At 41.8% G+C, this 25,268-nt stretch overlaps 1 protein-coding gene across 2 annotated transcripts in view; it reads right to left on the reverse strand.

Annotated features, from left to right (window-relative positions):
* Positions 1-25,268, reverse strand: part of CRHR2 (corticotropin releasing hormone receptor 2) — a 131,902-nt gene that overhangs the window by 94,472 nt on the left and 12,162 nt on the right. The window lies entirely within an intron of this gene.

Genomic DNA, 25,268 nt, shown 5'->3' on the forward strand with positions numbered 1-25,268 from the left:
CCAGGTAACAGCAATAGGATGAGAGTTGATGGCCTTAAGCTGTACAAGGAAAAGTTCAGGTTGGATATTAGGAAATGTTTCTTCTCAGAAAGAGTGGTGATGCAGTGGCACAGGCTGCCCAGGGAGGTGGTGGAGTCACCATCCCTGGAGGTGCTGTAGAGCCATGGAGATGTGGCACTGAGGGATGTGGTTGGTGGGCATGGTGGGGTGGGCTGGGGTTGGACTTGGAGATGAGAGGTCTTCTCCAGCCTTAATGATTCTGTGATTCTGTTCCTCTGATTAAGGGGACAAAGCAGTAAAGAAAGAACACTGGTTTCCAGTGGCTGGAGAGAGCAAGCAGTTTGGGAAAGATGAGTGCTTGGACTGAGCCAGAAGCAGGGGGAAGAGATCTGGGCCAGGAAACCACGGTGTGGGGAGGGAGGGATGCCAAGGGCTTGAGAACCTGAGGGCACTGTGGAGAGGTCTGGGGAAGGGAGAGGTGAGAGTAAGCTCAGAGGTTTGGATGGAGATGCTCAGAAAGCTGGTCCTTTTGGGGAAATGAGAGCTTAGTGGGAACTGGGCAGCCTGGGACATGGTAGCGAGTGGCTCTGACCTAGCCAGGCTTTTTTTGGCTTGTGACACTAGGATATGAGGAAGTCTTTAAGAAAAAAGCATGGATTTGCTGAGGAGGATCATCAGGGACCATGGACTCAAAAGAATCTTAGGAAGCAAACAGAAATCTGACTCTTAATGGGGAAAAGCAAAGTAAGTGCATGCCACAGTAGCAGAAATTAATGCAGAAACTGAAGATGAGGACAACAAAAAAAAAAAAAGGGGATCCAGCAATGGACTTCTGTTTGTTTACAGTCTGCATTCACAGCTTTAGATCAGACTTGGTGCTTAAATTGATTTCTAAGCACTGGTACACAACTTCTGGTAACATCCATCTCCCACTCTGCAGTGGCCTGGATCTTCCTGGTGATCATACTTAAGATTGAAAGGCTTCATTCTTCACTCTTCAAGGGCAGAAAGAGGAATGTTATCCAAAGAAAGGAAAAAAGTACACTTGGGCTAGAAAGATAAATAAATTGCCAACATGCACTGATGAGAGAACTAGCCAGAAAACTATCTTGCCATCTGGGAAACTGGAGATTTTTGATCATGTTCATAGATGGCAATGAAAGAGGGGGAGAGAGTTTTGGAATGAGTATGTTTTGTTTTAAATATGCAAAACCAACAAATGCCCCAACTACCCATGCAGCACGATGCTCCGAAACAAGTGAACAGAGCTCTGTCCAGAGCTACTATTTCCTTCCCAAAGGAATGTTCCTAAAACTGCAGTCCTTTCTGAGAAATCTGCTTTTTGACACATTGACCTTCGTCAGCACTTCCAGATCTCCTCATCCCACACATCACTAGGCCTAAAAAACAGGAGAGAAAATGTATTCAGCATCATTCACGCATCACGACCACCCCAGACATACTGGTTGTCTTAGAGCAGGGTTTGAGGAGAAAAATCTATTTTGGGAACTCTGGAGTGAGAGGTGCTTCAAACCTCTAAGCAACTCACAGGGATCTGTCCCTCAAAGACCTTTTCCTTTTCCTGTTGCTCCTGTGCAGGGCAGAGTCACAGAGCCTGGGCAACAGCCTCCATCCCTCACCTGCTGCCTGCACCGCCTGCTTTCTCATTGCTTGCACAGCACCTTCTGCACTGGCAGCAGTATCTTGGCCAAAGGATTGGGGCAGCAGAGTTTGATGAGCTTTTGGAGGAATTAATCATTTTCTGAATTACCGAAAGAATGACAGTTTCAAAAGCTGAGCTACTTATACATTTGGTAAACCCTTCACTTTTCTAAATATCGTCCTGTATTTTCCAGCAAAAATACATGAAGTTTCTTCAAGTGGTTCCAATATTACAAAGGCTGAGCTGCCTTTAATTTCAAAACCATTCTTTATGGCACTTAACACCCCTCCAAAAAAGCTTTGAATTCAACTAAATATATTTTCCACAGTGAAGAAAATGGTTTCTTCATTTAAGTGAGAAGAGCTAAAGAATCGATCCAAAATGATTCTCCCTTCCATCTTCTCAATTCAGCTGCCTGTAGAAAATCAGAAGCAGTACATCAGGTAATGCTACTGTATTACATATAATGAACAACAACAAAAGCCCTCAAAAATAAAGACGGATGTAAGGAAAAAAAATGTCTTGGAGTAAATCTGGGTGGGGAAAATAACTTGTTGTTCCTTGGTCTGCAAATTAGCACCTTCGTTGAATGATCTCTTTGCATTTCTACCTTGGCCTCTTCATGAACAGCTTCTTTTGAAAACTTTCCTCGTGTACAATTAAGTACTAAGCCACAGTTTCCCTCTGGCTGGATCCAGTCAGATCATAGAATCATAGGATGCCTGGGTTGAAAAGGACCACAGTGATCATCTGGTTCCAACCCCCTGCTGTGTGCAGGGTCACCAACCAGCAGCCCAGGCTGCCCAGAGCCACATCCAGCCTGGCCTTGAATGCCTGCAGGGATGGGGCATCCACAGCCTCCTTGAGCAACCTGTTCCAGTGGAGACTGGAAAGTGACTGATGGCACTTCTGGAAAAGGAATCAGCTCTGCCCAAGAGCGAGACCTACACTGTCTGGCAACAGAAGTCTTTGTATGCCAGCTCTTGCACTACTTCACATAGTTCAGTTTCTCACTCCCCAGCCAATCCCCATGTTGTAGAGTCGCACGGCTGCTGTATCACCCATCTCCCCAGCCACTGATGTGACAAGCTCCTTCCCATCTATGAAAGCTTTCCATGTCTCTTCCACTGTGCAGCACAATGATTGGCACAAGAAATTCACGTTGCCCATCCAGCCACCTCGTTCCACCACCGCTCTCCCTGACTTAGTTCAATCTTGCACATGAAAAGCCATGCACACTTTATGATGGTTATCACATTCTCACTGATAAGGCTCAGGCGACTCTCAAAGGTTTCCCCACCGTGGTTTTGATGGAAAAACAGCAGGCAGAGAGAAAGATGAAAGAGAAGAAGGAGAAGGAGGATGAAATGCATTTCTTATTTGTGGAACTGAACTATTTAAATCCTGAGAGGCCAACTGAGAGGCAGAACTACAGCTGATGGCAGAAATGCAGGATCATCAACTAATTCCTCACCACTCGGCTGTTGTAATTGGGAGTTTAGTGCCTACTTTTGCATTTGCCTACCTCTATGCTTTTTTTAAGATAAGGCAGAAGGGTTTCAAATGGCACAAGAAGTCTCTTCTCACCTCTTCCTTTTCTGTTTGAAAAATAGCCCAAGAATCCTTATTAAGCAATGATATCTCAGCATCTGATCTGCAAATTAGTGGGACTATTCAGTAGGGCAAGGAATGCAAGATCACACACTTTAAGGAAGCTACTGATTTATCACAGGGGCTTCTGGACCATAAAGTTTCTCAACATGCACTGTAAAATGGATCCAACCACACTTTCAAATGCAGCAACAACGTGGCCATAACCTGGTAAAGTACTGTGGCTTCTCACCATGAATTGTATGCTGTTCGAGGACAGACTCTTTAAGAAAGCATTTCCACTTGGTTGTGGATGCCCCATCCCTGGAGGTGTTCAAGGCCAGGTTGGATGGAGCCCTGGGCAGCCTGGTCTGGTATTAAATGTGGAGGTTGGTGGTTCTGCCTTCAGCAGGGCGGTTGGAGCTTCATGATCCTTGAGGTCCCTTCCAACCCAGGCCACTCTGTGATTCTACGATGCTGTGAATCCCCTGTAGCTCTTCTAATCAAAACCTGGTCCTTGCTGCATGTACTTGAGATGAACACAAAACGAGCACAGCTGCAAGTTATTGCATGCAAAGGGGAGGATCGGCCATACAAATGAAGATCTTCATTTCAGTTGATGGACTCATTTGTTAGAAACAGGAGACAACCTTTTTTTTTTTTTGCTGGGATTATGATTGTAGTGAAGAAAGACAAAATTAAAAAATGTAGATTTGTGGTGATGAATGTCTCCATATTCATAGAAGTTGGAAAATATTTACCGTGGGTGTAAAAAGACTCGAACAGCATAAATAATAAATGACTTCTAGCTACACATTAATATATTTCCTCCAGCACATTAATACACTTGTCATTCTCCACAGCTACAAGTGAATCATGTTACGAGACGAATGATGAGACACTGCAGGGAGATTATAAGAACACACAAAAGAACCAACCTTGACACGCTCATGTAGTGCCAACGTTATTTTTTTAAGCGAGCTGCTTCAGGTGAATGTGCAAAACACCACACATTGCACAAGAGCACAGAAAACGTTCATTTTGGAACAGCTGTGATTTTATGCAAGGTCAAATTCAGGGTCGGTGTTTCACAGATGGAAACACAAAGGACCCATTTTATATCCGAGGGCTGCTCCGAAAGTAATGCCTCCTATTTTATTACGTTGGCCCACAGTGTCAGAGGTGGATGTTGGAGGGATAGCAATAGAGGTTGAACCTTCCCACCAATATTTCATTACAACATTTTGTTGCTGTGAGTCAGATGGCAGCAGAGGGGCAGCCTGACTGAATGGTGTCTGACATGCAAGTGCGTATGAAGCAAAGAGATGGAACTGAATTCCTCCATGCAGAAAAAATGGTACCCACTGATATTTGTTGATGCTCGCACAACATTTATGGACTCCAGACAGTGGATGTGAGCACAGTGAGGCAGTGCATTTCAGCAGTGATGCAATCACAGCAGCTGTGAAACACTGGGTCACCTCCACTTTGTATCTGTTGTAGTTTCCACAGAAATAAATAGGAGGCATTACTTTCAGAGCAGCCTATGCTTGTGTATGTACTATATATGTCTATATATCTAAGCCTTGCAATGGCCTGGTCCTCTGTTTGCGGTGTAGGTATGTAAAATAAAATAAAAATGGGGTTAGGTCGTATCTTATTAGTCCCACTTTCTTTCAGTCAAGTACAATGGGATCGCTGCCACACAAGTACAGATTAAGGGGTCTTGCCCTGCACTCTTCCTTTCCATACATTAGGCAGTAAGATTTCTTGTGGCATAATCCAGGCTCTGCCAGTCAAGCTTTTGCTGCCCCTGCCTCCCACTCTGTTTCACCGTGATGTCTTTCAGTGCATGCTAGGAAGGAGTCAGTCATCCCGTAAGTCTCAAGTCGAAAGGAAGAACAGAAAGAAAAAGTGGAGAACAATAAAATTCTCTGAAGTCAATCTCTCATTTCCTCTGAAAACAGACACTGTGCATGATAACTGACTTGGAAACGCTCTGTTCCTCTAAGTGCCCAGAAGTACCTTACCACTGTTCAAGTCAGCAAGGAACAACAACAGCAAATTTGCTTTTAGGCTATTAGGTCTCTTGCTATGTATCTCTTGCTATGTACCTCTACTCAGGTTACGTAATATGAGACTGAACAAAAATTGGACCTTACACAAAAGGGAGGATGCCCACCATCAGCACGTCCCTAGGCAGACTCACTGTTATTGCTTAGGCTTTAACATATGTAAAGAACTTGTGGCCCTGCGCTACCCCACTTGAGTCCTTCATAAATGTGGGAAAGAAAAAGGGCAGAAGAAGTAGCCTCGAGAGCAAATGAAGCTTTCCTGCCAGTGTTTTGTCCTCATTGAGCTGTCAAGCCTACAGCATCCTCTCAGAGATAGAGTGTCCTCTTTATAGCCCACAGAAGCTGGAGCTCAGCCTCTCTATCAGTTTTGACTGGAATTAGCCAGTGTGGCCATGAGGAGAAGGATGAAGAGCAAACCAAAAAACGTCTCTTCCCGAAGAAGCCATGTTTAAAAACAGGCAATAAAACATAAACTAAGTTGCCAGGCAGGATATTGCCTGAAAGCCACAAGAAGAGTCTCATCTGACCTACTAAAAATACGAGGCTGTGGAAAGGAGAAGAATATTAGTCTGCGTTTTAGGAATAAAGAAATCAAAAGCCTGGATTAGGTTATTGGGGTTGCTAAGAGCTTTCTACATATATTGACTAATACATCTTGCACATGTGGAAAGAATCTTACAGTCCCCAGTGAGAATTTCCAGTTGACCAGAAACCTGTATTGGCTCCTTTTGTCTTCCCCGAAGCCTGAAACTAAATCTAATTTTCAATTGGTTCTGCTGGGAAGCAAAAAAGCAGTGGGTGATTTGCAGGCAGCCCTGGAAGTTCATCGTGCTTCTGTGCAGAGCTCGTGGTATTTCATAGCTTCACAAAGGTTGACTGGCATTTGAAGACTTTATAACTGCTAAACATACAGTAGCACTGTTACATAGAAATTCCCAATTATTCTCCTGTTAGTATTTTGCTATCCTAAAAAACATTAGGACCTTCCTCCAATGGCCTCTCTGTGAACACGTGAAGAGTCTCCACCCTCTCAAACACTATAGATGTAGAAAAGAAAGGAGCAAAATCAAAAACAACACAGGACAGTCATTTGTCCCAAGTCACACAAAGGTTAGCAGAAAAGGAAGGAAAAAAAAACCTCTGGGATGGTTTCATGTCACATCTCTTTGGGTTTCTCCAGCACAGATATCTCCAGAGGAGCCAATTAGCCTGGGTTTCTTTTGCAGCCAGTGGAAAGAAATAGAATTTTTTTGTAATGAAATTCACCTGATCTATTGTTGTCATCTACTTTTAGGATGAGATTGATTTTGCCCTCAGCTCCATCCAATGCCCTGAGATCCTCACTGCCTGAAAGGGAATATAGAGCAACTAGGGCTGATGTAAATGTCTACATTTAGTCCAATGAGACCCGTTCCAGATGTCTAGAACACAGGCCAAAATGCTGCCAAGCCAATTCCCAATGCCCACAGCACCTACCCTCGTTAAGTTCAGGCTTATTATTTAATGGGAGATCAAACCAACACAATATGAACAAAAGGCATCATGAATAAAGATGAGGAAAAACTGTCCTGCTGTGACACTACTGTCACAGTGCCAGCAACATGCATGTATGTCTTACAGATGCCATTGTCTCATACTGAATGTAACTACGTGTAAAAAGAAATTCACACACCACAAACACTGTAAAATAGATTTGTATCAAGCTGGTTATTGTAAGAGTTTGAGGACAGCAGAGAAAATGCCTAGAAATTAAGCAGAAGAAATTATGAGTGGTCACGTTTCAGAAAGTGAGACAGTTGTTCTCAGAAGCATCGTTCTGTCACAGATAGCTAGGAAGGATCCAGTCACACTAGGTAGAAGGTGGGATGATGAGGCATGAAAAGTGGATTACAGTAATAGCATTGAGGTCATGGTAACTGAGGAGGAGAAACCTCCTCATTTGTGATTTGGGAAGCACTCCTGAACTGCTGCTGTATGAGATTGCAGCCCCAGAAGAACAGAATGGATCAAAGAACATTTTCTGTGCCTGCAGCATTAGTTTGTGCCTATCTGCAATCTGTGACTCTTGCTAGCTGTATAATTTCAGGTACCTTCTGGGATAACAAATCCATCTACTTTGCTTCAGATCTTCCACCAGCATGGACTTGCCATCCTTTAACCTTTATATGAACACAGACAGTAATTTTGCTTCTGTACCACAGCATAAGTCAGGCCTTGCATCGGTATGAGCTGGGTATCCAAGAGGTCCATGGCAGCAGAAGGATCCATCTCACTTAGTTCCAGCCATCTGAAATGTGGGTGTCTAGACAAGGCAATGTATCTTGGCTCCTCAGCAGGGAGTTGGCTACTTTCAGAGAACGATGCTCCATTTGATTTTGAGACAAATATTTTCTTCAAATTCATAATTCTTAGGTGTCCTACTAAGTAGGATGTAATTCAGCCCAAGAAATGGTTAGATAAATCTTTCTTTCATACAGAGCTCTTCCATCCCAATATATCACGTACCTGATACAGACATTGGAGCTGTAGATATATGACAGATGTTAAGCATAACTGGAAGAGGACAAATCACACAATGCAGTACAGAGCACGCCAAAGCAGAAACAAAAATGGCTACATTATCCTTACACGATAAATGATATTAACTACTGCTCACAGAGATGGTTCAATGGTGGGGAGTTCCAGTGAAGCACACACAGAACTGTCACTGACTTCAGGAATTAAGGGGGCATTTCAGTGCCTCATAAAATGGACGTAATTTGTTGATCTAGGCCTTCAATGCTGCTTTAATTGAAATGCAATTGAAATGTTGGTGTTCAACTCTGACGTTTTCCATTAGGCTTTATTTGCCTTGTATAAAGCTTACAGAAGCTTTCTATTCTAAAACATAAGTTTAGGGCCACTCGTAAGCCAGCTGAGTCTGTTTTGCAGGTCAGAACTTACGTAGAAAGAATTAACCTTCAAACAGGGTTGAAAGCCAAATAAATAATGCTTTTCTGTTCTTAAGTATTCAGACAGAAAGCTCAGTCTATAGCTGGTTACATTGGCACTGGGTTTTTATCAAAGCCAAGGATCCCCGAGGATTCAATGTGAAACCGTTGAAGATTGAAAGAAGGGCTATCATTAAAATAGATGCATTCTAGAATAGATGTAAAATACAAGGAACTGTCATCAAGTGAAATAACTGAAATTGTGGTAGTTGTCTTAATAACAGGTGCAGAAAAAAATTAATTCTGGGAAGTGTGACATTTCTGATCTATGTGACAGCACAACTGTGTTTCTTTCCCCATGATGCCTTAATTTGTTTTGTATTTGGTAAACTGCATGCCTCAACCCAATGAATACTGAAGAAAGATGTGGGGAAAACACGGAACGTTACGATTAAATATTTTGTCATTCGTGTGCTTTCACACTCCATTACAAATAGAGTATAACTTGTATTACTTCTCTCATGGACTCATTCATTCTCTTCATTTACCTTGCAGAACCTCCCACCTCCAACCAGAAGAGTCACTCCTGATGGTGCTAACTGGCAATTATCAGAAGCAGATGTCAAACTACGTGGACTGATATCTGGAAAAGAACTTCTTTCAGCAGCTTTCTTCCAGCTAACAAAATCATCGGAACCATCATTTATAGCAATATCTCATGCGAGGAGCACCTGATCACCTGATCATCTCAACTTTGCCTTTGGGAGGCTATTTAATGAAGAAATAATTATTATTTGATTTTTTTCTTTGCTTTTTTTCTGCAGCTACTGCAATGTCAGTACTAAGAATTACTTCGGTGAGGACCGAGTTCTCTTCATTTTCATTTCCTGTACAAAGTTATTAAATATAAAACCTATTAGTTCATCCCTGAAGTATTTTCCCCTTTATGCAAACAAGCTCTCCTAGACAGGAATGATGAATGAGTAAATACATACCATTACACTCAGGGACGGACAGAGCATGGGTCAAGTGCTATGGAATTCTTCTGGATCAAAGGCACCAATGGAAGCAGGAAATAAGTCACCCCTAACAGAAGTGGAAGTTACTACCTTTTAAATATGTAGCACATATTTCTCTCCCTAGCTCCCAGCCTCGTTTGGCTCGCAGCCGTAGCAATGTTGATTTCTTTTGCTTGGCCACTGGAGGGCTCTCCTAATTCTCCATTACTGCGAAAGCCACGTTTGATTGAAGTTTAATAACGTTAAAAAGGAAAACCTGTTTATAGTTACCTGGATATAAAAACACAAAACAAAAACAGGAGAGTTCATCAGTTCATACGAGGATCTGCATGTGGACAAAGTGCACTGCATTTCCCCTTCTTCAGCAGCAAAAAATGTCACTACGGTAAGAGAGATGAATTTTGCTGGACAGAGAATTTCATTTTACACACAAGATTATCAACCAGAGAAGCCACGACGGGTTTGAGATGGACAGCAGCCTCTGCCCTCATCAGCCAGTCCTTCCCATACCACATCCTTTCACTCTGAAATCACTGCACAAATCAATTCATTTTTCAACCAAGTGTGCTTTCAGACCTTTGTCATCTGATTTCCAATCTATTTCCCCGCCTTGAGACCCATCACCCTGGCTAATCTGATATTTTTCCTGATGGAAACAGTGATGGATCCTTCATCTCATCCTTTTCGCATTAACGCTCATCCCACGGGAAGAGATCATGAAAGGCTTTCATTCCCCTGCTATCTCCACACTGTTGTGAGAACCTGCAGACTGTTGTCAATTGAGTATTTCTAACAAAGTGTTGCTTTTTTTCCTTTCCTATTCTTTTTTCTTTTTTCATCCAAAGGATTGAGCTAGTTAAACCTAAATGATCTTAGGGAAAAAGAACAATTTGTTAAATGTTTTGTTAAGAAAGTGTTTCCGAAGCCAAAATAACAGGCAGGCAGTTTTGTCCATCCCAAAATAATTATTGGGGATGGATACAGCCTTGAGATGAGGGGAAGCCAGTGGTACAGCCCTGCTTCACTCTGTTTTACCCCACTGCAACTCACAGCTCAACCAAACCCTTACATGTACTCTGGGTTAAAATCCCTCTTCTGTTTTCCATTCCCCACTAAATGGAAATCCTACTGATGTGCAGAGAGCACAGCAGCTTTCACAGGCCTCACAGGAAGCTGTGCACTTCCAGAAAGACACCCTATACATATGTATATATAAATATACATGTATATATAAATATAAATATATCACGTAGATACATATTTGTAGCTATATATATATTATATACATATAAAACCTCTCTGTTGAGTTTCCTAGCTGCAGGACTACTTGTGGTCTCATCTCCTAATCACCCAAACACTCTGCATGTGGCACGAGTAAAAAAGGCCAGAATCAGAAGGAGTGTGTCCTGAGAGATCAAGAACCTTTCATCCATCTCCTGCACATCTGTGGAAGAATGTGGATTTTGCTGTTTTTTCTGGCAACTGCTTCTCTGAGTTGCTTTGGATGTATTCAGCCGTGAGATATAAGCCGCTCAGCCTAACGCACGTGGTAGAAAACGTTTTATTTCCCTTCACTCAGAAGAAATGGCTTTGAATAAACAGTTCTGTCTATGACTATTTTATCAAGACATTCTAACACAGATAGGAAAACTACCCATAATGTGAGAAAATTGGTATTCTTGGCCTCTATGAATCTGCTGCAGTCTTTGAACACAAGACCAGCTAGAACTGGGATAACAGTTTGCCAGGTGACGGACCACGCAGGCAGGAGAACAAAGATGCAATATCTGGAACAGGAGTTTGGAACAATTTCAAAGGCTCTTCCGAAATCTGCAGCTTCCTGAACAAAGAGGTGGATGAACTTATCCTAAATGCCATTATGAAATCAGGAATGTATCTCCGTTAATAATTTCTCCGTGCTTGGACCTGCAGTGAATGCTGTGCAAACACAGGCTACAAGCCCTGGGTGAGAACACTCTGATCAAGCAGATCTGTAGACTCTGCCTGCGAGCTGAAATAGTCAATGAAAGAAACAGGAGCATCTGGGCATGGTTCATCACATTATAAAGTGTATGTTTAAACCAGATGGATGTATAAATGCACCTCTTATTGCCTATACAGAATCACAGAATGGCCTGGGTTGAAAAGGACCACAATGCTCATTTAGTTCCAACCTCCTGCTATGCGCAGGGTCACCAACCAGCAGACCAGGCTGCCCAGAGCCACATCCAGCCTGGCCTTGAATGCCTGCAGGGATGGGGCATCCACAGCCTCCTTGGGCAACCTGTTCCGGTGCATCACCACCCTCTGGGGGAAAATCTTCTGTTGCGTCTGACTTAATTTCAGTTCTCTACACTAAACATAGCTGAAGTTAGGTAAGAAGTATCCTTTGTCCACTCCAAGTGTGAGCACAGGTTATTCCTCCAGTACAGACCACCGGGATTAAAATTCCAGTCCCCACTGAACTCAACAGGAGAGCATTCCTCCACCAGAAAGCCAGGGTGTCACCTGAAATAAACGCTTCTGAGACAGAGATAGAAGATCAGCCCACTTCACCCTCTTACACATAAACACCTAATAGCATCCTTCCATAAAACTTCTCAGAAAACAAAAAGCAATTTGCACTTTTTAGAGGAAAATACTGCTCCTCTCCAGAAGATTTGTACGAGACTGTATGCATTATGTTCTATGCATTATGTTCTATACAACTCTTTGCTGGAGGCAAAATGTGCAGAAAATATAAGGGACCAAGTCCATAAAAGGATTGATTGATGGAAGCTGCTCACACCAATTCTCCTCTGAGTTACAGATGATGCAGTTGTTCCAGTTTAAAAGTCTGTGGAGCGGCTGCCAGGGGCAGAGAAATCTCCAGGCTCCCTCAAAGCAGAGAGGGATCAGTCAGTGGATTCTTCTGAATGATTTCTGTCACCCTAAAGGAAATACTTAAATTGGGTCAGACAAATTGTCTTCTAAAAGTCTCTCTTAACCATTAGCTATAAGGGATACCTGGGCGGACATGCTGACTGGAACATGTCTGCACTATAAATCTTGAAAGCTGGGGATAGGAATGCAACCTGTAGGGATAATAAAAGAAAAATAAAGCTTTGGAAGTATTTCCCACAAAAAGCACTCCAAAATATCCAGCCTCTGCAAAACGCTGGGCTTGGGATTTGCTGCTGACTCGATTCTATTTGTGTGGAAAGCACCTTTTGATACCTTTCAATTGTCAATACAGCCCATCAGTTTGGGAGTGGTGCAATTTTAAGGGCATTGGGGAAGGGGTGCAAACCTCATTTAAGCTTGTGCTTGTGTTTAAATACAAAGGGAATGAAGCAGGCTACTATATACTAGTCTGTGCGAGACTACAACTCTCATTGTCTGAGGAATAAAGAACATTTTCTCTTCTGGACATGTTTATATCTACTCAGGGTTGATCTGATTTGGCTTCTAGATTCTGTCATGATTTGAAAATGAATAATAACAGTAGCGTCCCTTGTGCCCCTGAATTTCCAGTTGGGTTCCCAGAAAGGCTGTGGATGCCCCATTTCTGGAGGCATTCAAGGCAGGTTGGATGGGATCCTAGGCAGCCTGATGTAGTGGCTGGCAACCCTGCCCATGGTGGGGGGCTTGGAAGTTGGTGATGATTAAGGTCCCCTCCAACCTAAGCCATTCTATGACTCTATGACTATTAGCATAGAGAGTAATAGAGTATACTGAGTGTATATGGGTTTGCAAAGAACGAGGAATAGAAAATAAGGATTTCCAAGCCAGCTGCAGCAACACAACTGGATGTTCTCAGTTTCATAATGAGTCACAAGTGCCCGTTTCTCTACTGATAAAAAAAAAAGGGATTTTGTAATGTTTTCGGAGAAGCTTATCTGCATTTTAACACCCATTACAACTCTCAGAAGCCAGAAGTATGAATAGCACTGCCCTTGAGACCTCAAGAGAAAACGAATGTTTCTCAACTACATAATCTACACTACAGAGCACTGATGATAAAAAATGGTATCTGTTCAGGATTAAAGTACATTTCTTCATCATGAATCATTGAAAATGATCTTCAGTGGTACACAAACTGTGGAAGCAGGACAGAATGGAGAAAAATGTTGAACCATTTTTAGAGCCGCTTTAACCACTCTCCCTAATTAGTCCCTACAGTTTTTCAGAACAGCGTTTTCCTTGGATAATTACTACTCAGTTTCTAAAAGAAACACAGAAATACATGGTCCAAAGGTTAAAAGAAAGAAAAATTTGTACGATACCTTAATAGCAAAGAACTGATTGTACCAACAAGTGGGCTAGAATTCATCTCACCTCATTTCAGGCATCCACAAAGGAGGGTGAGTTTTATGCTGCATACCTTACAGTGTAGAAATGTCTCAGACAAGTCCCACTTGTTTTCTGACTAGGCATACATTAAAGAAATTGCTTTGAAAGAGGCTTGTTCCATTCCTGGATCAAATGTAATTCTTTTAATAAATGGATTTTCTGAAATTTTCGAAGCGAGGGTGTTTGTTGTCAAAAGAAAACATTTAGATTGATATAAACCTAGATATTTTTTTTTTCCCCCCTGTGGCACTAATTGTTGAAAATTAAACACATTTCTAAGGTCAGTCAATACCTCTTTTGGAGATAAAACTGAAGGAAAACATTCACCCTGTTCTCACTGCTATTGGGAGTCAGCAGACTTCATCTCCAGGATGTCTCTAGAATAGAACTGGTGAGCTCTAGAGGGAGTTCCACCACCTCCAATGCTCAATAGATGCAGAGCCCATCAAATTATTATTGGTCCTTTCATGCTTTGCTGTTCACCCCATCCATTTTATATTCCCACCGGACTCAGCTGTCAACAGGTGAGTCAATGACTGCAAAAAGAGATGTGGTCAATCGTGACAAGGTTGGCACAGTGTGAGAAGTCTCCACCTCTCCTGAGAGCTGACAGTAAGACCATCAACTTGAATAAAAAGCAAACTGTCTGAATCAGTTTCAGCGTGTAAGAGGAGAGGGGAAACGCTCTGTTCAAAAAATCTGAAACAGAAAGTATGCATATGACCGTATCCTAAATAAAAATCCTGCTGCTCCTCTTCCAGGCTGATGTTCTGGTGTGTTTTGTTTGTTAAGAGAAAAAAAAAGCCAGTTAAGTAAGCTCTGTTTTGTTTTACGTACACTTGAAAGATGCTTCCAAAATCTCTTCAGTGTCACAGAAAGAAAAAAAAGTCTTCCTAAAGTTAAATTTGTTTTATTCTCATTTAGGCATCTCGTAGCAACCAGCAGCATGAACAGAGTGGATTTTTTTTTTTCTTCTTAGTTTTGCTTTTGCGTATGGGGAATTTTATGCTATCACTGCCTTGGGAATTGATGTTGGACATTCTTAAACAGATGGGAATGGATAACACTCTGACACTAATTGTGTTATACTGTATTTGTGATCCTTGTGGGATCATATGATTCCATGATTTAGTGTTTGGGAACCCTTTGGTACATTGGAGGAACTGAAAGAAAAGCACTGAAGAAGAAGAAATGCTCACACTGCCAGCATTTACTTTACACTGCTTTTCTGCAACTATGTCTTATTATTTTTAATCTGGGTCACACTTAAAAATTGATTGGTTAATAAGATTGTGTTCAAGTGCTTCTTGGTACTTTTTAAGAGCATCTGTTTTTAAATACTCTGCCATGAAATCAATTACTGAGAATATTGCTTTCTCAGGTCTTCCGAATGTTTCAGATGCATAACATCCAGTGAGAAGAAACAGAAATTTTTATTAAAAACACTTCTAAAAACTCTGATTGTAGTATCCCAGGATAATTCTTTCTCCCTTAAGTCTTAAACCAATGATCTTGAGCAGAAATGCCAGAAGAAGAAAACCTTAACATCTCCCAGATACCAACCCCAGCAAAGCCCAGCTCTAGAGGCTTCTCTGCCTCATCTCCAAAGGCCCCATCTTTCTAACAGTTTGGCAGGCTTAGGAGGATGAAGACTTCTAGAACAGTGCAACAAGGGAGATGTGGAGGAGGGTCTGTGCGTCCTAAGGAGATGGAGTGAGATATCCTGTATCAGTCATATGTGGATGAGCAGGAAAAAAAGAGTGGGGAAGAGACTGGATAGGAGGGGAGAGATGCTATCTTCCCTCTCCTAAGATTTCTCATCCTCTTCGTAGGCAGTGAAATTTGGAAATTAGCCCTGATCCTTTACCCTCTGTGCTCTCTATCAGGAACCAGCTCAGTGAGACCTTTTCATTTGCAAGGAGCAGTAAATTGATTTCCCCATAGGCAATCACAACTACATGATCTAGAGCCACAAAGTACAGCTAAGCAACACATGGCAGCTGCAGAGCTGTGAGATAGGGACTGCTCTCTGCAAGGAGACACTCTCTCCCAACTACTCCTGATCTCAAAAAATCATCAAAGAAGAAAGCAACGGGAAGAAAGAACTGAAATGACACATTCAAAATCATCCAGCAACACAGTGCAAGCAGGGATGGAAAAACATTGCTTCCCTATACAAAGTCTTTGGTCATGTGGCATCGTCTCCTCCACCCCGTTCACTCAGTTGGAGAGGGAGAAGGGTGGCAGTTACAAAGCAGGAATGCTATTTGCAAGATGTAAGGTAATCATGGGAAAAGGTCATGTTTTAAATGGAACACCGTTTCCATCACACACACAGAACAGACAGCTTTATGAAGAGGAGGCTTCTCACTTGCTTATTTGTTGCACCAGCCACTAATGGCTGCTTTACCAAACCTAAAGGCATATTGAAAATAACAGTTTTTAACAATAAATGTTTTAATTCGAGCCTTTAATAAAGGCCAACCTGGTTCCATACCAAACCACAGAATGGTTTGGGTTGGAAGGGAACTTCAAGATCATCCAGTTCCAACCCCCTGCTATAGGAAGGGACACCTCCCTCTAGACCAGGCTGCTCACAGCCCCATCCAGCCTGGCCTTGAAAGCTCCCAGGAAGGGGACATCCACAGCCTTCATGGCCAACCTATTCAGTGTCTCACCACCATCATCACAGTAAATAATGTCTTCTTAATATCTACTCTAAATCTACCCTCTTCCACTTCAAAACCATTTCCACTCATCCTGTCGCTACGTGCCCTTATAAAATGTTTCTCCCAATAAAAGTTCCTCCCCCAAATCATTACTTCCATTCCGTGGAACTTCACACCAGGCAAAGAAATCCCAATTTAATCCCGTATTTTCCCATGCCAGTTTCATCTTTGTGCCTCTGAGATTTTTGGAGAAGAAAAATATTAAAAGTAAAAGCAAGAGCAGTTGGATTCAGTCAATTAGAAAGTATCATTGTGTTTCATGTGGGAATATCTAAAACTTCTGTAATGTAAAAATGTCAGCTCCTTACTTTTGATTGCTGTCATTTTTGTACCAGTCAAATACCATAGGCAGGCTGCTGTGCCAGAACATTTCCAGTTCTAATATTCCTCCAGCAATTGGCTTTGAAGTCCTGGCAAATCTTTCCACTTTTCACCATTTATGACCATTTATGAGGGCGGACAGTGACAGGGCAAAGGGGAATGGCTTTAAACCAAGATGGGAGGTTTAGGTTAGATATTAGGAGGAAGTGTTTCACACAGAGGGTGGTGATGCACTGGAACAGGTTGCCCAAGGAGGTTGTGGATGCCCCATCCCTGCAGGCATTCAAGGCCAGGCTGGATGTGGCTCTGGGCAGCCTGGTCTGCTGGTTGGTGACCCTGCACATAGCAGGGGGTTGGAACTGGATGAGCATTGTGGTCCTTTTCAACCCAAGCCATTCTGTGATTCTATGATATATAAAGCAGAGATGAAGGATCCACATATGGACGTTTTTGCCATTAGTTTTGTTTTAGTTTTTCATTGGGGAAATCTAATTAGAACAAAGTATTCCTACGTGTTACAACACTGAAAACAAAAAGTAACTGCAAATGCTGACTGTAAGCTAAGGCACTCAGCAACAGATTCAGGCCTCCTGAAACCTCAGGAAGAGTTAAAACGTGCTCCAAAATCTGCAGTGCAGACCAAAAAGTATGTTTTCCTTGTTTCATCTGTAGCCTGTAGAACTGCAGAAAAACTAAGTAATAGACATACTGCATACACATTTTTTTTCAATTGTGCTTTCTCAAATAAAAGGGATGCGTTTCTTTCATTTTCTTATGGATGTTGATGAAATTCCAGTGATTGTAACACAAAAATAGAAGGCGTAATCATTTCTACTGTGTATGTGTGTGCTGATGCCCCTCAGCATTCTGCATTCCTGCTGAAAATGTTCCCATAACTCTTCAAGTTGGGAAAACAGTAGCCAAAAGTTTGACAACATAGACGGCTATTCTCATTTTAATTGCCATTTTATGAAAAAAATCATTGCTTATCCTATAAAGTACATACACTGAGCTACTTTCTGCATCACTTATCTTAGAGATTTGTGTCTTTAATAGTAAAGCAAGATATTTTGTAGCATATCTTTCCTGCTAATACAAGTTTTGCACTGGGTTCTGAAACGGCTTCCTAAGAAATTAAGTACAAGAAGAAGAACAATCAATCAAAACAGCATGGAAGAACACCAGCCTCATTTCTGAGCCAATAAGGCAGTCTCTCCCAAGGAAAAATAATATGCAGTATATATGGTGCTTGCCAAGTTCACCCAGTGGCTACTGGAGGAAAGGCAATTACAGCATCATTTATCATCCTTCAAAAGACCATATATATACAGATATTATCATATATACATGTAAAAGCAAAACAAATTGGTCGAATAGGACACCATCCATCTTTGCTAGGAATTGTGGTTGTAGCTTGCTATTTCACATTTGAAAGATGTGATACTCACTGGAGCATATCTGCACATGGAGGATTAACCTAAAGATTTCATTCCCATGTTCACAGTGATGAACTCACAAGAAGTCTCCTTGAGCAGATTAGCAATGAAACTGCAAACATATTTCCCTTTCAATTATTCACTCTTTCCCCTTTACTTACATAGAAGGCAGAAAGCAATAGTCCTCCATATGTTGCTAAATTAACTCGGGGATGCTTTCAAAGAAAGAAGGCTCTTAGGAGTATGATTAATTTCCTGTAACCCCAGATTCTGCAAAGTAGACATATGCAGCCAAGTGGGCCTTAGGCTGTCTCTATAACCAATGAAGAATCTGGGCTTGTTTAAAAGACCAGCACAGCCCTTCTGGTCCTGACTGAAGCCCCAGCTGCTGCAGCATCCCATCTCTAACAGCAGCCCTAAGTGGGTGCTTAGGGAAGAGCAGGAGATGCACAAGCACTCTCCCAGCCATCATACTAATCTCAGGGGATTTACTGAACAGGATGAGCTTTCTCTGGTACAGTAAACCTCTGTGCATTTCACAGTGTTAGCTAGGCTGGCTCCTGAATGCTTGGCCTTACGTACAAGAGGCATCTGCACAAGACAGTTTAAAGAGAGAGCCTTGCAATGCAAACATTCCCTGCACTGCTCGTGGCAGGGTGTTAGGAAGGACAAACCAACCCACAGACAGGCTAGCAACTTCATTACAACACTATTTAGAGTGATGGAATTCAATTCCTGCAGCACATTAATGGAGATGAGATACCACCCAGCATTTACACCTTTGGGAATCTGTTTCTCATTTGTTTCCTCTGTTAGCCATGGATATGTGTGCTTTAAGTATCTGAATCCACAAACCATCTTTCTGTCTCACATTTATGCACAAGAGTACTATCACTCAGCAGGGTGCATCTCCAGTGCCTGAGTCTTTTTGCATGAGTAAAGATATACGCAGGGCAAAGCAGTTGAACAGTTCAGGTCTGAGAGGCTTACATCAACTCTGTTAACATTTTCCATTATCTCTGTCTTACGGAGCCAGCTTGCACACTTTGACAGCTTAATGAGGAAGATGAATGCCTGGAGGGGAAAAAAAAAACAAACACTTGCAGAGTTTTTATTTTGTAATGGAATAAGAAAACCAAACAATTTAAAGCTGGAGCTTTACAGGTCAGCTTTGCATTTTGCCTAGCTTTAGTGATTAGCTATTTTTTCATATGTGGAATAATGCAATAAGATGCCCCCATCACAGGGTTGGAGGCCAAGGCAAATCAATTCCGTGCTTAACAGATTTTATTCAGAAAAGGCCAAACAAGTTGATGCAGCAGAGAGCTAAACAAGGAAGGATGAGCTGTCAGATGCACCTTTACACCAGGTGATGAATGCAAGCTGAATCTCTAATCCATTTTCTGTATTCACTTTCTAATCCACAGTAGGCCATGAAAACATCAGTAAGCATGAAGCATCACAGAATTATAGAATGGCCTGGGTTGAAAAGGACCACAATGCTCATCCAGTTCCAACCCCCTTCTATATGCAGGGTCACCAACCAGCAGACCAGGCTGCCCAGAGCCACATCCAGCCTGGCCTTGAATGCCTGCAGGGATGGGGCATCCACAGCCTCCTTGGGCAACCTGTTCCAGTGTGACACCACACTCACTTCCTCAGACCAACTACTGTATTCTCAAACAGCGTTTCTGAGCACACCTCTCTATATAGTGATGGTAGACGGTAGAAGGTCCCCTTCTTTTTAAGCTTTTGGTAGATACTGCCAAAGTGAGGCAGTGCCAGCAGGTATGGGTTCGTACACATGGGCCTAAGCCCATGAACCAGCCATCTTCCCAAATAGTTTGTGGTATCACTGTTGCTATGTGGCTTGGAATGGCCACAGTATTATTTCCCTTCTTGGAGGGCTCATCAATTCACAAACCCTTCAGAAACGTGAACTGAAAGGACAGCAGGTGTTTTCATTTAAAACCAGATTCAACGTGAACAGAAAAAGCACTACATCTGTTCAGTAAATCTCTACAAAATGAGAAGCTCTGCAAAGTATATTTTTATCTGCCAAATGTAAGAAAACATCTAATTTAGAAACTGCACTCAGCAAATGGCAGTTATTCTATCAAATGTGTAAATCTGAAGATTTAAGCCTATTTGATGAAGCATGGTGTTGCAGCAGTCAGTACCAAGCATTTGCTCAGAACATGTCACAAATCAGTGACAGATCCAGGATTCAGATATGCCAAATAATACAACTCAGTGGCACGTCCCCACTGTAACATGTTTCTGTTTATGGGCTATGCCTGTCCTATTTGCATTTTGCCCCATTCCTTTTCCATTTCCTTATCCTTTGCAGCATCTCAGGCTGGCAGCGTGGAACAGCCATGCCAACGCCATCAGACTGACTGATGTCAGTGCTTCTGCTCCTTAATGGGATCGTGGGATCTGCCCTGACTTCATGCCATCAGCAGCCCTATTCTATAGTCAGACCCACACACCCAGCACCTCTGTCAGTCCATGCAGTTGTGCTACAGACGGCTTTTTTAGCCAGTTCAGTGCTGATGCTGTTAAGAGACTTTGCTGATGAAGGTATTTGGAGGGTTGCTGCCTCCCTGCATAATGCAAAGTTCAAGGAAAGTGATTACTGACATTAAGGTTGTTGATAGTTCATTCTAAGCCATTTCTAGTGTAGTTGGTCCCTCTTCTAAGTCAAGGCTATTTTACTGAGTAGCGTACTGAGGTTCTGCAGAAGTGCCCACATATGGGGTCAAGGCACTGGAGCAAGTCCTTATTAAAACACATTTTCACATTCAGAATCAAAGCAAAAGTCAGACCATGAACTATAGGTACTCTTTTTAAAAGTACAAGAACAAAGGAAAAACAAAACCCCAATCTCTCTGTGTTGCTGTCACCACCACTGTGATGGCTGAGAGCTTCACAGCCTCATTTCAAGCTGACAGCTTCACTGCCCAAGGAGGCTGTGGATGCCCCATCCCTGCAGGCATTCAAGGCCAGGCTGGATGTGGCTCTGGGCAGCCTGGGCTGCTGGTTGGTGACCCTGCACATAGCAGGGGGTTGGAACTGGATGATCATTGTGGTCCTTTTCAACCCAGGCCATTCTATGAGTCTATGATTCTATGATTCCTACAGCCCAGAGATTTTTTTGCAGTGAATTCTGGAAGAACCAGTCAGTCTTTGGATATCTGGGGCAAGTGTGGGAAACTTCACTCACATACATTTTCATATCTCATCCATAAAAATGTTGCCAAAAACAAGACTTCTTTTATTTTTATTTATTTTTTTTTTAACAGCAAATAATCCTTGCTGGCGGGACACAGAACTTGCTGGGATGTCTGCACAGTTCCTTAATACCTAAGAGTTTCTGCATAACCTCAGCCTTGAACTGGCCCAGATTTGAGAAATGTAGCACTTTAAATTATAAGGACCAGCAGCAACAATATGAATTGTGCAATACTGTACACTGCACTCAGCTTTATTTTGGGAAGTCCAAACAAGCAGCACTCGATTAAATGCCTGGTATGTCATATGAGGCAGTGAGAAAGTAAACCACCATCATCGCCTCTATTTAAATAGTGCCACTGCAACATCTGAAAATAGGAAGTGCTAGGAAGATCACTCGTGTCCTCAGTTCAAGGTCTGCTCGTGCAAATGCTGTTGCTGAAGGTTAACTTTACGCCCGTGAGCAGTAATTGAGTTGTGTGCATGTGATGAAAGTATGTTCTTGAGAGCCCAATAGGCAGACTATGCTCCAGCCAACAGCCTGAAGCACCAGGAGCACGAAGACTTTAAAATAAATAGCTTATCCAAGTATCATCGCAAATGGAAGGGCTCACTAATGTAACCTGCTGGGAAAATCTGAAGGGAAGCTGTGAGAACTGCTGCCATGCCATAACTGTGGAGGGATATTTAAAGATGTAATCAGGCCAAACTTTCTGTTTCCAAGAAACAGAGTAGGGCAATGCACAGAAATAAATAACCCCTAGAGCAATGAGTGTCTCACCTACACCATTTTGGATAGAAAGCCAGTTATAGAATATGTTTGTCTCTCATGAAACTTTCATTTACTAAAAGAATGATTGATTGAAACTGACTTCTATAAATAACAATAGTCAGCCAAGCAAAATCTGCAGCATATGAGCATTCATGACAGTTTTCTTCGGTAGCCATCATCTTGTTAGAGAATATTTCACATGCATTTCGAGCTACAAATCTGGACTTAAGTCCCATTTTGCGTGCCGTGTGATATATGTCAGACCCCAGTGAAATTCCCATGTGGAAGTGCCTACAGAAGGCTGCCTAGATGGAGTGGAACCTCTTGTTCAACTCATCTGGCTCACCCAGTACAGTGAGAGTCAATGGAGATCCAAGGAAGGACTCAGATGACCACAAGAGGCACCCAGTGCCACCCTGCTACATTCCTCCAGCCAGCAGAGCTGTTCCAGAGGACACAGGTCTCTTGTGGGTTCTGTGCCATATGTGTCTTAGGTGCTCTAAAGCATCTCAAAGGGCACCAGGACACTAAATCCAATCCCAGTGAAAATAATGGGAGATCAAACACTCAATTTACATGTAAGCATGAATAGTCAAGATGACAAGTCTGTGAGTTGAGCCCCATCCCATGAGTGCAGGATAGCCCTGATGAGAGCATGCTGGCTCCTAACTTTCAGTTATTACCTTTTGATCTACAACTCCCCAGTTCACTATCCTTCCAGCAGGCTTTGAGCTTGCCCTAAGAGAAGGCTTATGTTGCTCTTATGCAGGAAAGGAAAGAATCTGGATGACAAAGAAAGTCTTCCAGACACAAATGAGAGAACCCTTTCCAGTTACAGCAGCACAGAAAAAACCTCCGTAAATAAAACCTAGAAAACTCAGATTTTGTTCAAACAAAGCTGCGAGAAGACAAAAATTATGTAAAAATGAAACTATTCACCAAGTTTGCAAAGTCCATTTTCTCACAAACAGTTACAAAAATTTGTTTATAGATGTTTGCACTTGTGACAAGTTCACTGAAGCAGATCTGTCTGGGGACATAATCAAGGAACTAAAAGCATTTAATGAATCATCAGCTTCAGAGTGGGAGAAGCACTGTACTTAGTATCAAGTGTTCATACCTTTTCTGACCAAAAAGGATGGGAAATCATTTTCTGAAGATACACTTGACAATTTTTTCATGTTTAAAATAATGCTTTACAATTATGTATTTTTTTTTTTCCTTGTACATGAATATTTCAAATTAAAGTTAAAATACACTGCCTGTAATAGAGGTTAAGTTATGTTACGTATTTAATTGGTTCTCCAAGTAAAGCCTTCACATTTTCATTTCAACAAGAAATCTGCATTTTAGGATGCCGTTTCCCAATTCATATGGTTTTGTCACCACTCTACACAAACATACACATCCATGTACTCTCCCCAGTACTTCTCCTAACTGGAAATGGAACTAGATCCATGATACTTCAGTGGTATTCAAAGGTCAGAAATAACCTGTGCAGGAGAAATAGTGCTTATTTATGTCACAAGTTTGATGAGATTCACTGTGGGTCCTTTACAGTGTTCAAGAAAGAATAAGAACACAACTTTTAGGATCTTTCCCGTTTTGCCCTTATTTGAAGCACTGGAGAAGCACCATGTGTGACTCACTGTCCCAGCAACAGAACAAATGATAGAAATCTCCAAATGGAGTCAGATTAGTTGATAGTTGACCAGCAACACTGAGGGGACGTGTTGGAATCCAACACTGGATACATCTCTTTCATACTCTGAGATGGTGCCCCTACTAGAGCTTCCTCAATGACTTAAGAAGACAACATCACTTAGTATAGCACAGATTTTGTACACATGGAATCCCACTCTACTTAAGGGATTTACGCCCTCTTTGTGGGACACCAGTCTTTCACCATAGTATGAAGTGACCAGAATAGGGGGAAGGAACCATGCCTAACCTGAAGAGGATCCAGTTAAACAAGAGCAAGTCATCATGTTTTTCTTCCAGTGAATCCCAGAACTTCATGAAATGGAATGCATGACGCATCTAATCTAGTGTCTCCAATTTAGTGGCTTGTCTGAATAGCTTTAAATACCATAAATGCACATTACAATCTTCAGTGTGAGTAAAGGATAAGACAGAAAACAGAAAATGTAGTTCTTATATTAACACAGCAATTGCAGTGGCACTGGGCATTCACCTTCTTTCAAGCCTTTAGTTTTGGAAAGAAAATCCTGTTTTCAAATTAATTCACTTTTCACAAGGTTGAGTCCAAACAAATTAATGGACCAAAAAGTGGAACAACAAGACTTTCAAAGAGATCAAAAGTGAGTAGGAACAGATGGAAGACAGGACTTGTAGTCTCCAGTGGAAATATGTAAGATGGGAAAATGTGAAAGGAAGCACGACAAAACCCACTGAAAAAAAACCAACAAATCCCACGTTACTGTGAACAGAGGACTCACTTCCTCTGAATAAAAATTCAAGCTAAAACTCAGTGTATCTATCAGACAAGATATATAGTTATAGTCATCTGGATATCTTGGATATTAATGTAATTGCAGTCAGAGCATATGAAGAGATTACAACACCAGGAACATCTTCAGCTGAATCACTGTAAAAGAATCCTGTCGTTTCAACCAGTATCTCTTTCATATGAAAGAGAAGTAAGAATAAAATAAAATTCCTCTCCAGGTCCACAAATACACACACAATCCCATCAAGCTCAAAAGCTGCACCCAAGCAATCATGAAGGTATTATCCAAGAATTTTTCAAGGAAACAAAACCCAACAGAGTGAGTGAGTTATATTGCATTTCACCTCTTCAATTGCTTGGTTTAAATCGCTGCAGACTGAATTTACAATGTTGTTCACTCAGCAATTTGCTGCACTTACACATAAATGAAAATCTCAAAACTATTCTACCCCATCTGCCTGGGAGGGGGAGGAAATTAACATATTGGACTAATTAACAGCACCTTCTGAAAAAGAGACAAGGAATATATCCAAATACAAAACTTGCATGTTTCTGTTCTACCAGCTATAAATAAAGATCGTTCAATATGGCTCTCCTTGGGTTATTATTATTATTTTTTTGATGGATTTATTTTCCTCTGTCAAAGATTATATCTGCACTGTGTTGAAGGCTGTGAGCCAGAAAAAAGACTCAGACA

This window comes from Phasianus colchicus, chromosome 6, assembly GCF_987193195.1.
Source record: "Phasianus colchicus chromosome 6, bPhaCol1.hap1.1, whole genome shotgun sequence".
Classification (NCBI taxonomy): Eukaryota; Metazoa; Chordata; class Aves; order Galliformes; family Phasianidae; genus Phasianus; species Phasianus colchicus.